The 14,972-nt window shown below is 45.4% G+C and overlaps 1 protein-coding gene across 2 annotated transcripts in view; it reads left to right on the top strand.

Moving 5' to 3' along the window:
• CACNA2D2 (calcium voltage-gated channel auxiliary subunit alpha2delta 2) overlaps positions 1-14,972 on the top strand; it is a 639,662-nt gene that overhangs the window by 354,384 nt on the left and 270,306 nt on the right. The window lies entirely within an intron of this gene.

The raw sequence follows: 14,972 nt of genomic DNA, 5'->3' as shown, positions 1-14,972 counted from the left end.
ATATAGGGCTTGATCTGAGCCCTCTGCCTATCCTATGCCATTCTGGCTGGTCCCTCTGTTCCTCCACTGAGAATGTTACAGGCCTCTGAGCCTGTGTAGCTAACTTAACCTTTCCATGGTGGGGAGGGGAGCAGAGGCCCCCTAGGTATGTTGCATGCCAGGGGCTCTCCTCTCCCTGCCCTCCAGCCCGCCCTCTTTTCTCCCTGTTCGACTTCTTTTATTCGATCTCCTCCTCTGTGCTCATAGCTCTGCCCATGGGTGTGGATCCGCAGGTGCCACAGACACTGCTCTCTGACAGGTATATTTGCTGTAGTTCTCTATTTGCACAAGAATCCAATCTATCAGTGTGCACGTGTCCATTAAAACCATTCAATGAACAATTTATCTAAGTCTATCAGGTAAATGTCTTTAAGACATCTGATAAAAAGTTGCTTGGACACAATCATGTCTTTAAAATAAATTGGTCTCCCTCTGTTTTCCAGTCTCGCACTTCTTCACACGCAGCCGCTGTGCTTTCCTTCCCTCTTCCCTCTGCTTTCGGTCTCTTCTTCCCCTGTGCTTCCACTCCCCTTCTTTTATAGCTCTTTGATTTTTAAAGCAAGCTCTGTCTTCTCAAGTTCATAGACTGATGCCCTGCTCCTTGTCTGTCGGCCCCTCGGCGCCTGCCAGCCATAATGAAAGTGAATGAAGTCATTTTGAGATCATTTTTAGTATTGCCTTTGTCTACATGCGCAGGTAATAAGACTAGTCAGAAGACAGAAGGTGGTCGAGCTAACGGTTTAAAACTTTGCTTTTGCGCTCCTGTGGAGAGCTCCCCAATCAGCTTCTCACCTCGTCCTCTTAGTAGCCCAGGAGTGGCCCTACATGTAGGGGGGGATATTCAATTCATTGGGGGGGGGAGGCGGGGAGGTAGTCCTTGTGTGCAAGACAACAATGGAAGCCAGGCGTTTCCCTTGGCATTCACCTTTGTATATTATATGCTGCATTTCATTCCAGTTGGGGTTGGTTCAGGAGTGGGGGGGGGAGGAAAAGCAATCTAAGATGGTGTCGAATAAATGTTGCTTTTTAATGATTGCATTTGACTTTGTAATTATGGCAGCACTAAAGCTCAGCAAGGAATTGTGGTATTCTGCTTGGAAATGCATTCAAATTATAACAGCAAGACAAAAGGAAAGAAAGATTCTCTTCCTTTCAGAGGCAGCATTAGTACAAATAAATTCCCCAAAGAAACTCACACTAGCCAAGCCACTCATCCCGACAGATGAGAAGGAGCAGCAGAAAGAAAATTCCCCTGGCTTCTTTTTGTCCCGGTGTATTCTCCAAATTTTATTTATTTGCTGAACTTCTGTACTGTTCAATAGTAACTGGGTGGTTCAAAAATTCTCTGGGTGGTTCACAAAATAAAGGTTAAAGCAAAACAAAACAAATGATATAATAATTTTATTTATTCATTACATTTCTAGCCAAAACTCTCTGGGTGTTTCATAAAAAAAAAAAACCTTAATACCTTAAAATGCAGCAACATAATAAAACATAATATGAAGACCTTAATGTTTAAAACAGAATACAACTAAAATAAAACCAGCATAAAAGCCAGCAGCAGTGCAAAGATCTAAAAATGCACTAACACAATGTTTTAGAACTGAAAGACTAAAACTCCTGGGGAAATAGAAAAATCTTCACCCGGTGCTGAAAAGACCACAACATAAGCACCAGGCAAGCATCCCTAGGGAAGGGGAGGCATTCCACCACCAGGGTGCTACCATTGAAAGGGCCCTCTTCTTAGTAGATACTTGCCTTATCTCTTTCAGCAGGAGCACCCAAAGGAGGAACTCTGGGCAGTCATATATGGCAGAAGACAATCCTTCAGGTGCCTCAAGCGGTTTAAGGCTTTATAGGTTAATACCAGCACTTTGAATTGTGCCGGCAAACAGGCTGACGACTAGTGCAGATCATAAAGCACTGGCATAATATTATCACATTGGCCAGTCCCTGTTAACAATCTCACTGCCCTATTTTGAACCAGCTGAAGTTTCTGGACCATTTTCAAAGGCAGCCCCACGTATAATGCATTGTAGTACTCCAGTTCAGAGCATGGATAACTGTAGCTAGGCTATCTCTGTCCAGCTAAAGATATATTTGGTATATCAGATCAAGCTGATAAAAGGTGCTCCATGCTCCTTGTGCCTCTAGTGGCAATGCTGGATCCAAGAGCACCCCGAAACTACAAACCTGATCTTTTATGGGGAGTGCAACCCCCTCCAGAACAGGTTGAATATCATTAATCCAGGTAGAAGAACCACCCGCTAACAGTACCTATCTTGTCTGGATTGATTTTCAGTTTATTGGCCCTTATCCAGTCCATTACTGTGGCCAGGCACTGATTCAGAACAGCCACTGCCCATCTGGATTTGATGAAAAGGAGATAGAGCTTGGTGTCATCTGCATAGTGATGACACCTCAGTCCACACCTCCAGATATCCTCCCCCAGATGTTTCATGTAGATATTGAACAGCATGGGGGGGGGGTATATCAGAGCTTTCTGGTACCCCATGGTATAATTGCCTTGGGACAGGGCAGTAATTCCCCAGCACTACCTTCGGGAATCAGCCATCCATGTAGGAGTAGAACCACTGTAACACAGTACCTTCAAACACAGCCCAGATAATATATCCAGAAAAAGACCATGGTTGAAAGCTACTGAAAAGTCCAAGAGAATCAACAGCCTTGTGCCTCCCTTCTCCCTCTCTTGGCAAATATTATCTCACATGGTGTACTAGGCAGTTTCCATTCCAAAACCAAGCCTGAAGCCCAACTGAAATTGGTCTAGATTAGGGCTGCCCAAGATTCAGATTCAGAATTCTGAAGCATGGCAACCATTTTGTGTAGAATCAGCCATTATGTGCACAGCCCTAGTGTGAAGAGAGAAAAACTCCCAGCATGCATTGCAGCCAATCCGAGAGCACCATTCTTTTGTCATTGGCAACAATGGACTAAGGCTTTGCTGACTGAGTGATGATGAGGCATTTAGAAAGTGGAAGTTAAGAGAACTATACACTCTCTTTAGATTGATTGCACTTTAACACCTCTCACTTTATGCAAAGTGCAGCGAGACACAACCCACTTTTGAGGGGGTCCATGAGGAGTGATACTTTAATGTATGGAATTCTTGGAAAAGAGAGAGAAAGAGACAGAGAGAGAGGAGGCACCTGCACCTCCCTCCCACGCCCTCCCTTTCTTCAAATATTATCCTCACAGCAACCCTGTTAGGTAGGGTGACTGGCTCAAGGTCACCTCATGAGTTTCATGGCTTAGTGGGGATTTGAATCTGGGTTTCCCCAGGCATAATTTAGTATTCTGGCCACTACACAGTAAAGTGTACCTTATAGGTCAAAGGGGACCCAAGGATACTTTTGTTGTCCAAGGGTCCATAAAAATAGGGTGACCAACTGTCAGGATTTCCCCGGATTTGTCCTGGTTTTTGTTCTTTCCATGGTGTCAGGGGATTTTCTATAATTTTCAATAATGTCCTGGAATGACACACCTTCCCCTTTAAGGCTGCCATTAGCATGGCAGGAGGGAATGACATGCTTTCTTGAGGCACATCATTCCCCCACCCCGAGCTCCAATTGAGGTCTTAAAGGGGAAAGTGGGTCATTCGTGGACATTATAGAAAAGGCCCCAATTGGAGTGGATGGTGGTGGTGCAGAATGAAATCCTTTCCCCTCCTCCACTCCAATCGGGTTCTTTAAGGTGGCGGGGGAATAACATACTTTCTGCAGGACTCAGAAAGCTGCTTCCCCACACACACACTAGGTGTCCTCTTTTTTGGTTTCCCAAATATGGTCACCCTAGTACTATGACTGTTGTGTTTGTTTATTATGTTATAAAAAATAAAGAAATGGTTTTATATAAGTGTAAGTTCCTTTTTTAGTATTTAGTATATTATTATAGTAGTTGTGTGCCTTTGCTACTCATTGGTTGCTATCATTTAGTTTTTGTGAACCGCCCAGAGAGCTTCGGCTGTTGGGCAGTATAAAAATGTAATAAATAAATAAATGTGACCGAGGCCACGCCCCCTTGGGGGCCGGACATGTTGAGTTGGCACCGCCTTGGGGGTGGGCATGTTGGGGTGGCCACACCTCCTGAGGGCGGCCATTTTGTCCTCCTTTTTGGTTTCCAAAATATGGTCACCCTAATAAAAACCCAGAGCCAGCCGTGCCTGTTACGTTTTGGAAGGGTGGGAGTGCCCAGACGCTAAACTTATATTTGCACCGCTCACAGCAGCAACAGCTACTTAAGCAGTCTTCAAGATTTGCAGCACAATCCCTAGGCAGGCTTACTTGGAACTAAGGCCCAACAAGTAAGTAAGTGTGCAAAGGTGTCTGTAATCTCCAAGTGGCATAATGAGCTGCCTCTTGTCTCTAGTGCACGTATATTTGAATGTGCACACACGGCAGGAAACCATGTAATGCAAAGCTGGTCATTTTACATGCTAAGAAGGTTTACTTTGAACTGCTTAGAACACATTAAAAAAACCACTTCTTTTTCAAATCTGTGTGTGTGTATTTAAATTTATTTCGTTTTATTACTTTTATGTTCCACCTTTCCTCCCAGATCTAAAAATTGTGTACATGTTCCCCAGCCCCAGTTTTACCCTCACAACGACCAGGTGAGGTAGGTTAGCCTTAGAAGTAGTGACTGGTCCAAGGTCATCCGGTGAGCACCCAGTAATATTGAGAGAAACCCACATTAACAGACTCAGAGTCCTGACCTGGCTGGCAGTAAATGGATTTATTGCTGAACTTCATTGCCTATAAAAAAAATCTCTTTTCTTAAGTTTACTTAGAGCAAAGGGAGATAGTTGGAGGGAGAAACAACTGAAAGTCACTGTGAAAAATCGGGAAGGGCTGGCAATTCCCCCTGCCCAACCCTGATAGCTGTTCTACCGCAGCACTGGGCTCATCCCACAACCTGCCATTCTGCTTTCTCCGGTGAGACACCTTCTTTTTTATCCAGGCAACTTGACATTCCTTTTACTTCTTTCAAGGATCAAAGGGCAAGCACTCTGAGCGCTGCTAAAGTCTGTTGTTATAACTTTACACCTGAGTGAGTTCGAGAGCTGAGACTCAACCAGAGTCTCATTTGTGAAGAAGACAAAGAGGTGAGACACACGCCGAATGGCAATGTGTAACCCAGTGTGGCCTCTTATGGCACAATAGACATGTCTGTTAAGGAAGGAGGAAAAACAAGGCAGGGACAGGGCTTGTGGGGGATGGAGAAATAGGGAGGGTGGAGGGGGGGAAGGGAAAAGTGGAAGGGAACACAGAGGAGGCCCATCGGTCACGTTGCTGTATCTTCCAGCAGCCTTCCCCAAACCATTGTCCTCCAGGCATGTTGGAGTACAACTCCCATCATCCCCCAGCAGCATAGCCAACTGCCTTAATAAGTAAGTCAGAATAAATCAGTTGGAAGCTATGGCCTATTGAAGGAAGGAGGGGAGCATTTGGGGTGGTAAATGCGCCGTGGCTACACAGGATCCAGGGGTCCTTCCTGAAGAATGCGCTCCTATTACAGCAGTGGTTCTCAACCTTCCTAATGCCGCGACCCTTTAATACAGTTCCTCATGTTGTGGTGACCCCCAACCATAAAATTATTTTCGTTCTTCTCTACATGATCCATTGTCATGGGATGGTTTGCTAATGAAAATAATACATAACAATAGCTTTAATAATACAAAAGATGATACATCTACCTCCAGTATTCGAGGCAGTAAGAATGTGTGCTGGGGAACCCCTTCCCCCCTTCATATGTTTTAATGTGATTTTAGATTGTAAGCCTCTAGGCAGGGTATCACTGTTTTATTTGTATATTTTGTACAGCACCAAGTACATTGTTGGTGCTATATAAATAAATAATAATAATAATAATAATAATAATAATAATAATACATGACATAGTTCAGTCAATACAGTTTCCTAAGACCATCAGAAATATGTGTTTTCCGATGGTCTTAGGCGACCCCTGTGAAAGGGTCGTTCGACCCCCAAAGGGGTCCCGACCCACAGGTTGAGAACCGCTGCATTACAGAGTGATTGCATTTCCCTAGGGCTCAAAAAGCAACATTTTTTTTCTCCCACTACTTCTGCCATTGCTATTATGAACACTGTGTGGAAGGAGGTTGCACCAGTGGTCACATCTGCTCCCACTGCACACCTTATCACCATAAACTTTGCTGCCTTAATATGAACTCCCCCAGCAGCAGCTGTTTGTGGATAGGCGACGCTTGCTATCCACTGTGCTTGACTTATTTATTTATTTATTTATTATTGCATTTATATCCCACCTTTTTTCCTCCAAGGAACCCAAGGTGGTGTACATAATCCTCCTCCTCCCCATTTTATCTTCACAACAACCCTGTGAGATGGGTTGGGCTGAGAGTCTGCGACCAGCCCAAAGTCACCCAGTGGATTTCCATGGCCGAGTGGGGACTAGAACCCAGATCTCCCAACTCCCAGTCCAACACTCTAGCCACTACACTGCACTGGCTCCTCTGCATTTTGTTTTAAAAGCCTGAATTTATGCAATGCTTGGTTAGCACATGCCAAAAGCACAAATGTCTTTGCTTCAGAAGTCATTTTCCCATGTTGGGTAGTGTTGCTGTTATTATGAATTATTAAAATATACAAAATGGTTGTAACAAATGCTGCTAAAGCAATCTGGCTTCCAAATTTTAAGCTTTAAAAAAAATTAGCTGGCTTTTCACTGGAATCACCTGATACCCATCACCTCTTCCCCTGCAGTCCTGAACGGTGGAGCCATGCTTGATAATGAGGAATACTTGCAATGTATGGGCCTGCCCACCCATCCAGAGAAGGGATAAGATTCCTGTGAAGAGCAGGTGTGAAATTAACTTTTCCATTGAGGTCCATCATTCTATTCCTGGTGATTAAGGATTTGTTACAGCCCTGAAGTAAGAGATTCAGAATCACCGTTCAAAACTGAGTAAGCTTGATTTATTTAATTCTGGTTAACCTCAGTGTCCCTGTATCAAAATTCTACGTGAGCCTCGCTGAGTTCTTTACCCCAGTCATATTGCCAGAGTATTCATGGGGGAGGAAATAATCTTCTTGCATGAGTTTGGAATTTGTTTATTTTAATTAAATCAGTATATCCTTGTTTTTGTATTACGAGGCAGGGTGAAGCATGGTTTCTGATCTACCTTCTCAATATCTTTGGTAACATCATATAAATATCATATCTCCACTTTGTGCTCTTTCTTCTTAACCTTCTCAAACCCGTGCTTTTTAGTCTGCCTTCATATTTCTCCAAGCTCATAATTAAGTACATGCACATTGCCTGTAATGTTGCACATCAATTGTTATAATAATGCTAATTTTAAAAAATCTCAATTTTACAAACAGGTGGGTGAACTTCAGAAAATATGTAGCATTTATTTAAGCCTATAAAAAGCGGCTGGTCTCGCAACTAATCCAGTGATAGGATAGACACCAGACTTTCTCTCTCTCTCTCCACTGTATATAGTTCAGTGCACATGCACCAAGCATTAGTTGTCTGACTAAGGATATATTAGGAGCAACGATGGCCTTGAGCTTCCGCTGCCCGTAGCAAGAACAGAGGACAATCCCTTCCACTTGGGTTAGGCTTTCCTATTTCCAGCTCCCATTTCCTTAAACCAAAACCCCAAAGCATGTGGATTTTGTTGTTTCAGCATGCCTGAGAAATGCCCACAGATGCCCGTTTTCTCCTTAGAAGGCAGGCAACGTCTCTGGCCCCCAAGGTCACCTCGCTGACAACTCCAAATCGCTAGCTCTGAGCCCTGATTCCCACAGGAGTAGCTCAGCTCCCATCAAGATATTATTAACATCACCAGATCACAAGCACAAGAAGCCAGAGGGCAACCACGGTGCTTTTCTGCATTTCCAGACAGCAAGGCTGTCAGCGGACATGAAGTGAGCAGCAGAAGTTATTGTTCCAAGAGAAGACAGATCAGCCCCTTAGCATCCGAGGTTTGCATGTTCCACCTTGACCTGTCCCTTGATATGGCTGCTCCTGAGCCTTAGCCCAGCGTGGTAGCACCAGTGCGTCAAAGAGGGCTACTCAGCTTTACAATCTGGTGCTTAGAATGGGCACCAGCTGGGCTGCTTGGAACTCAGTTATGATATAGCAATTAGGCTTTAGATCCACCTCTATCCCCCCACCATTAGTCTAGATGTCCTGGGTGCTGGCCTGCCCCTGCCTGGTGTTTTCTTAGAGCATCATGAGACAAGCATTTTATCACATGCTCGTGACTAGCCACTTACGGCTTTTCGTGGGTCCTTTTCGTGACACCGTCCACCTCCCATGCACCTCTCACTCCTGTTCATTTTTCCATCACAAAAAATACCCAGAAAATCTAATTCTTTTGGCTGTGATGAAACTTGCTGCCATTTCCTGCTGTGTGGAGGAGAAGCAGCATGATAAAAAAAAAACACCTGCCATGTGATCATTGGTTGCTTCCTCTTTCTTCCCCATGTGAAGAACAGCATTTCTTCCCCATGTGGGACAGCAGCAGGAGGCAAAGCGACGGTAGGGAAATGCGATTTCCCCCACATGTGCTGTAGGGGTTAGATGCAGTCATCCAGTGCATGTTCCACATTAGCAAGTTACAAACATCCATTTCAGCAGACTGCCATCACTGATAATTTGGGATTTTCAGGGCACCAATTAAAGCAGCAACCTGGTGCCCTCTGGCCACGTTTAGACTATCATCATCCCCAGCCTGAGCAACCATTGGCTCTACTGGCTGGGGATGGTGGGAGTTGCACACGTGGAGGGCACGAGGTTGGGGGAGACTAAAGCCAGCAATGGAAGGGTGTCACTGATCCAGCAGGAAGAAGTTGCCATTCAAAATAATGATGATAACACCTTGCCAAAAATGGAGGTCTGAATGCTTCTGAGATTTGAGGCAAGGATATATAGAGCTTACTATTCATGACATGCAAAACCACAGTATCCAGTCATACCAAACTTCTCAAGCAATCAGTTTGCTAACCTCGGTAGGGAGAAATGTAGGGTGACCATATGAAAAGGAGGACAGGGCTCCTGTATCTGCTGAATTTCAGCAGGTGTCATTTGTATATATGGAGAACCTAGTGAAATTTCCTCTTCATCACAATAGTTAAAGCTGCAGGTGCCCTGCCCGCTTTTAAATCTGGTTGCTCTAGTATAGCTCCTGCACTTTAACTGTTGTGATGAAGAGGGAATTTCACCAGGTTCTCCATATATACAAATGACACCTGCTGAAATGCCCTTTTCTATGCAACTGTTAAAGATCCAGGAGCCCTGTCCTCCTTTCCATATGGTCACCCTAGGAAATGGCTGCCATTAATAGGGAAAATGGAAGAGACTTACAATACTCAGGCCTGGACTCTGTTTCCACTGTTTCCTCAGCAGTGGGGCAGGAAGCAGGAGGAGATCTCATGAGCTACTGTTCTGCTGTCAAAAAGAAGGGAATGTTTTGGTGCAGGAGATTCCATTCCCAGCACCATTCCAGAGCCTGTGCAGACCACAAAACTATTTACTGTCAGATTACTGCCTAAAAATGTGCTGCACACTGGCTCTCACTGCGTGGAATGGTGCCTATTTATGACTTGAGGCTATGGATGTTAGAGAACTCTACAATACAATCAGATGGATTCAAATATCTATGATTTTGACCTGCAGACGCTGCAGCAGACCAGCTTTTCCTGAGTCACCCAAATTCCATGGACTTGCGGACTGTACAACTCAGGTTTCTCCTCTTTAGTTTCCCCCAGAGGCCATTAAGGATTTTGCATGACTATTTATAAATAAACAAGGAAGGATAGATTCAGAGTATGGAACTTGGATCTTGTTATAAAAGCTTTGGCTATGGGGCGGTATACAAATGCAATAAATAAATAAATAAAAATTGTATACCATGGAAATGATTAACAGTTTCAGCAACCTGCCAAGTAAGGGAAATCAATAAACTGGGACTGAACGTTTCTATTTAAATGTAAGCCTAATTGTGAGTAATAGGATTGATTTGAGAGTCACTTCATGGATTTCTTGGCATCATGCAGGTCAGGCTAGATGATCCTGGCGTTTCCCCGTGGATCTGCAAATCGCTAGCCATAGCAACATGTTTAACTGCTATGAACCTAGTTCACGCACCTGGTGGATGCTTTGAATAAGTTCGAGGTCCCACTCCATTTTCCCTCTTTGCCTCTGCACAGCCGAGTCTAATCAAAGTGTCTCAGGCTACTCCTGCAAGGGAAGGGGGGCAGATTGCTGTGTTGATGAAATAAACAAAACAGCCTCAGTAGGATGACACCATGCTGGCTGTTGTTATCTGCCATTGGCAGGTACCGAACCCTCCTCCTGGGCCGACGACAGCAAAAAGCACTGACCTCAGTGAACAATGCAAAGGCCTCTGTGTGTGACTTTCTTTTCCCCTTAAGCCATAGATGTTTCCTTGCCTGTTGTTTGCAACCCATGGGGCGATGTGCCATCATGCCAACATTAGCAAATCATATTTCATCTCTGTTATCTCAGACATTCAGAAACCCCAGAATAAAGAAGAGCTTAAAGACTTCACTCTGGCTCTCCTTCATGATCTCCGATAGGCACGGCTCGCTCATCCTTCTTGCGCCACTTCCAGCGTATTTGTCCCCTTTTCAAAAATACTATTTTTCAACTTTTGCTTCCTCAAAATTACTGGGAGTTGAGGAAACTGTCACGGGTGGTACTGTGGCTTCAAGGGGATGCTGCCTGACTTTGATCCTTATGAGGCACAGCAAAATTACTAAGAGAATGAGCTTTTCTTTGAAGACTGGGAGCAAGCAAGACGCCTGGCGGTGGATCCAAATTTGTTTGGAGGGCTGAGAGTGGTTAAGCCCTCTGCAGTGTCTCCAATATCTTTGTGACCCTTCCTTCCCACCCTCCCTCTGGAAACCTGGTCATCAGCTCCAGATCAAACCTTTGGCATCTTCTGCAGGCTTGACCCCCATTTACCCACCTTATATAGATCCTAACCAGAGTTGCTGGGGGTGGAGAGGGGGTTTCTGCAGGTAACCATCTGCAGTTCAGAGAGGATCGCTCTGTGTACGCCCCGGAGTCCTCCCTCCCCTTTCTCACATTTGGGACCCTTTCTGCTCCATTCATCCTTCTTTTTGCAGTAACTCCAGATGAGTGATTCAGCCCCTTTGGGCATCACTGTGTCCATTGAGCCCAAGCCTATTGCCAGCAAAGGGAAGGTGGGACAAGCTGAGATGCATGTGATTTATCACAGTCCCGCTGCCACAAGTCTGGGCAGAAAATGAACTAAAAAGACAATCAGGGAATGAACAGGAAAGAGAAATTCTCTGGCATCTCTTCTGTAGTTCCCACCTTTCATTCCTCAACCTTCCCTCTCCCCCAGCCCACCTCAAACTGGCATTCCAACTTCAACCCTCCCCCCAAAAAGAAAAGTCTCAATGATTTTAAAATCCTCTTACTGCAGTTGCTGCCGCTGCAGCTGCTCTCCGCTGCAAGAACATCCTGTGGTCCCCTTGCTCTGCATGCTGAGTGTCCCAGGAACTGCCTGCCCTGATTAGCAGGAGATGGTGCTGATTCTGCAGAATTACAGATAAGCAGCAGTGAAAGAAAATTTCCTCTGGTACCGGAAGGCGACATTTGGATGGCGGCTCCAAAAAACTGTCCTCTGCCTGCACGGCCTGAGTCATTGTCGGGCAGATTCATTTCACACCCGCCCAGGGAAAAGGGCTGCTGCTGATGTCTTTAGGCCATGCAGATCAATAAAGCAGGTATTTCATCATGACCATCACCAATCACACCCAGGCACTCAGCTGCTTTTGGAGGGGTTGCGAAAGAGTATGTCCAGCTCAACTCTTTACTTTTCAGGGTTGCTTACAGCAAAAGTAATAAAAAAGTTCAACATTTTTTTTTTAAAAAAAGTGTCAAGAAAATATGTGATAGCAACAGAAAATAAAACCATCCGTTACAGCTAGAAACAACAGCAGCAGCAACTACCACCACTAAAGGCCATTGGGAGAAATATGTTACAATATTTCATAAAATGCTTTGGCTGAGACTGGGCAAGGTAAGTCATTCAAAAGGGAGTTTCATAACGTTGCAGCTGCTATTGGGAAAGCCCTGCTAACGCTCTTTCATAGAGTCTGCACAGCACAGTGCTACAATATTGAGTGAGATCTTTTGAGTTGGTCTGAAAAGGTGGTGGATGGAGGGGGGAGAAGGGAGACTGGGTCCCCTTTCTATAACTCTTGTCCTGTATTCGCTTGTCACCCAGAATCTTAGATTTTGTTCCCCTTTGGATGTCTTAGGGCCATCCTCCCATTCCCTTACTGTCCTGGACCCTGTCAGCCTCCTCCCACCCCCATCCCAAAGTACTGTGCAGGAAGAGTGATGCCAACTGTGACTGGTAGTTTTTGTTGTTGTTGTTGTTGTTTTGCCCTCTTGTAAACTGCTGCCTGCCGAGATGTAGATCCTTTGTATGAGTGGCATATTTTTCAAGGACAGACAGACTCTGTTTTTTGCTACCTCTTTCTGGAGGCTGCCTTATGGGCACTGGTTTGCCCCTGCTTTAGAAAAAACAACCTTCACTGCTGTGGGGTGGGTTTGGGTAATCCCGGGGCAGGAGGCAGTGTGGACTTTCCGGCAGCCATTAGGCTTGCCAGACCCACCCACTCAACCAATGGGAGGTCACCTTCTGCCCAGGAATGCCCCCAGCATGGCACCAGAGCGAGTTCAGATGGCGGAAGAGCCATGCTGACCTCACTCCAGCAGGAAACATCGGGTTAAGTCCCTGACTTTTCCAATGTGCCTCTTTGTCTCTTTGCCCTGTGGTGGCAGCGAATTGGCAGCTGCGCCATATAACCAACACAGCGCTGATTCGCAGCCACCATGGGGCAAAGATGCCATTTAGACAGCCCCCTGGTAAACCACTGTCCCTATTTTCTCCCTGTTTCCCCTTTCGTAGAGAATTTGGGGATGCCTTTTTTAATTGCATGTGCAGTCAGGTGTACTAGCTTCCCTTTCATTCTCCACCTCCATCTCCACCCCCAAAATAACTGCCTATCAGAACAGAAAACATTGCTGGATGTTTTGTGGTTCTAGTGGCTATTCTATAAAAGAACAGCCAGAGAGCCATTGTGAGATTAAGCATCTGTTAAGCATTCTGAAGTTGTTGTTCCTTTCAGTGCACTCTTACACCCAGTTTACTATCACAGCTGCTTGAGAAGCCAGTGCAGAAGAGGAAGCAAGTACAATATGGAACAGGGAGAAAAGACCTATCAGCAATATGTGATAGTGGAGTGGGGGTGCTCAAGCAGTGATCCTTGGCGTGAGAAGGATACTGCTATCCCTATTTCCAGCTGTGAAATGCTGGAGGCCATGGTGTGGCTACTTTTTATTAGTGCTTCACCTCACCAAAGGCTGGTTGAAGGTTTCCATCCTGCTCTACCTTTGCTGATAGTGGAGGGAATTTGGGGACATTCAGGTGTAGGGGAACATTATTTTTCAGGTAGATGAGAGGGTACTAGTACATACAAGAATACACACAGTAGTCCAGGAACTTTTTGCCATTGCTCCTCTTGGGGCTTGGACAACACACATTCACACAGAGGACAACACACATTCACACAGAACACTGGCAAAACACCCCCATTGTCCCCACCCCACCCACTCTAGCCCCTCAGGACACATCCTACCAACCCCAGTGTAACTTTTTCTTGGACACACTTCAAAATGAAGTATTGGGCTGGAAACGCCACCAGTTTTATTTTCTAAGAATGCCTCTGCAAACCATGCAAAACTTATGCTAGCAGGGCATGTTGTGTTAATGCACAGCCAGTGATGAGGTGCTTTCTAAGATGCATCCACCACGGGCCGTTTTTCCTCATTTGGACACAAGTATTTCCCCCTGGGCTGAGAACAGCTGCTCTCTTGGTAGAAGAGGGGGAAAAACGCTTTGATTTTACACCTCCGTTCTTAAAGCTGTTACCTAACAAGAAAGAACAGTGATGGCCTCAGCTCAAAATCAATGTTGTTCATGACATTGTCCTGCAAAAACACACGTTTCCTGCTGTTTTTCTTTCTCAGGTCATTATTCTTGTCTTCTTCCTCCCCAGTGCTCCGTTGATCTTAGCATTTCCATCCATGCTTTACCTTGGTACTTCTGGCCTTGGTAGCTCAGGCGGCCTTTGAGGTTTGTCAACCTGGAGCATCGTCTCACAAAGTGATGATGAGAAATTCTTGGATTCTAGAGTCTAATGACCTACCCAAGACTGTGTGCCCCACAGCTCCAGGCTAGGGGTGTGCACACAAGCAAAAGTTGCAACCGTCAAAGCTCATTCCATCTCATGTCTGTATCAATTTGCAATATTTTCTCTTTTGCTTTTGTAGGAAAATTCATGTGTGTGTTTTCATGCATATTTCTCAATTGCACGCAAACATGGACCGGATAAATCCTGATAAAAAAATGAACTGAAATGGATTTGTATATCTCTAGTCCAGTTCCAGCCCTTCTAAATATAGGAGGGAAGATGGGGTGTCTGCAAATTCTCTCTCACCATTGGTGCCCCTCCCTCTCCGGTGAATGTTGTCCATGGAATGCTGTGCTTCCCTGCACCTTGGAGTGCCTTCCCTTGCAGCACAACTCTGGAGAGGAAGGCTGGGGCTCATCTCTCTGTGTCACACAGCATTTTGGAGCTGCCCCATGTGCCTTGGCATGGATAAGCTCTGGCTCTCCTTCCAAGCTTGGCACTGTGGAGGAGGGTGGAAGATGGTCCCTGGCCTAACACTCTGCTCAGCCTGAAGCTAGAGGAAAGGCCCCATCCTCCTCTGATGAGCCCTGGATGTGCAGCATTGGACCACAGTAGGAAGCCTCTGGTTGGGACAGGCCAAGGATCAATGCTGGGATGCTGGCCTTC

The sequence above is a fragment of the Elgaria multicarinata genome, chromosome 3 (assembly GCF_023053635.1).
Source record: "Elgaria multicarinata webbii isolate HBS135686 ecotype San Diego chromosome 3, rElgMul1.1.pri, whole genome shotgun sequence".
Taxonomy (NCBI): Eukaryota; Metazoa; Chordata; class Lepidosauria; order Squamata; family Anguidae; genus Elgaria; species Elgaria multicarinata.
This window is presented reverse-complemented; position numbering and strand designations above follow the sequence as displayed.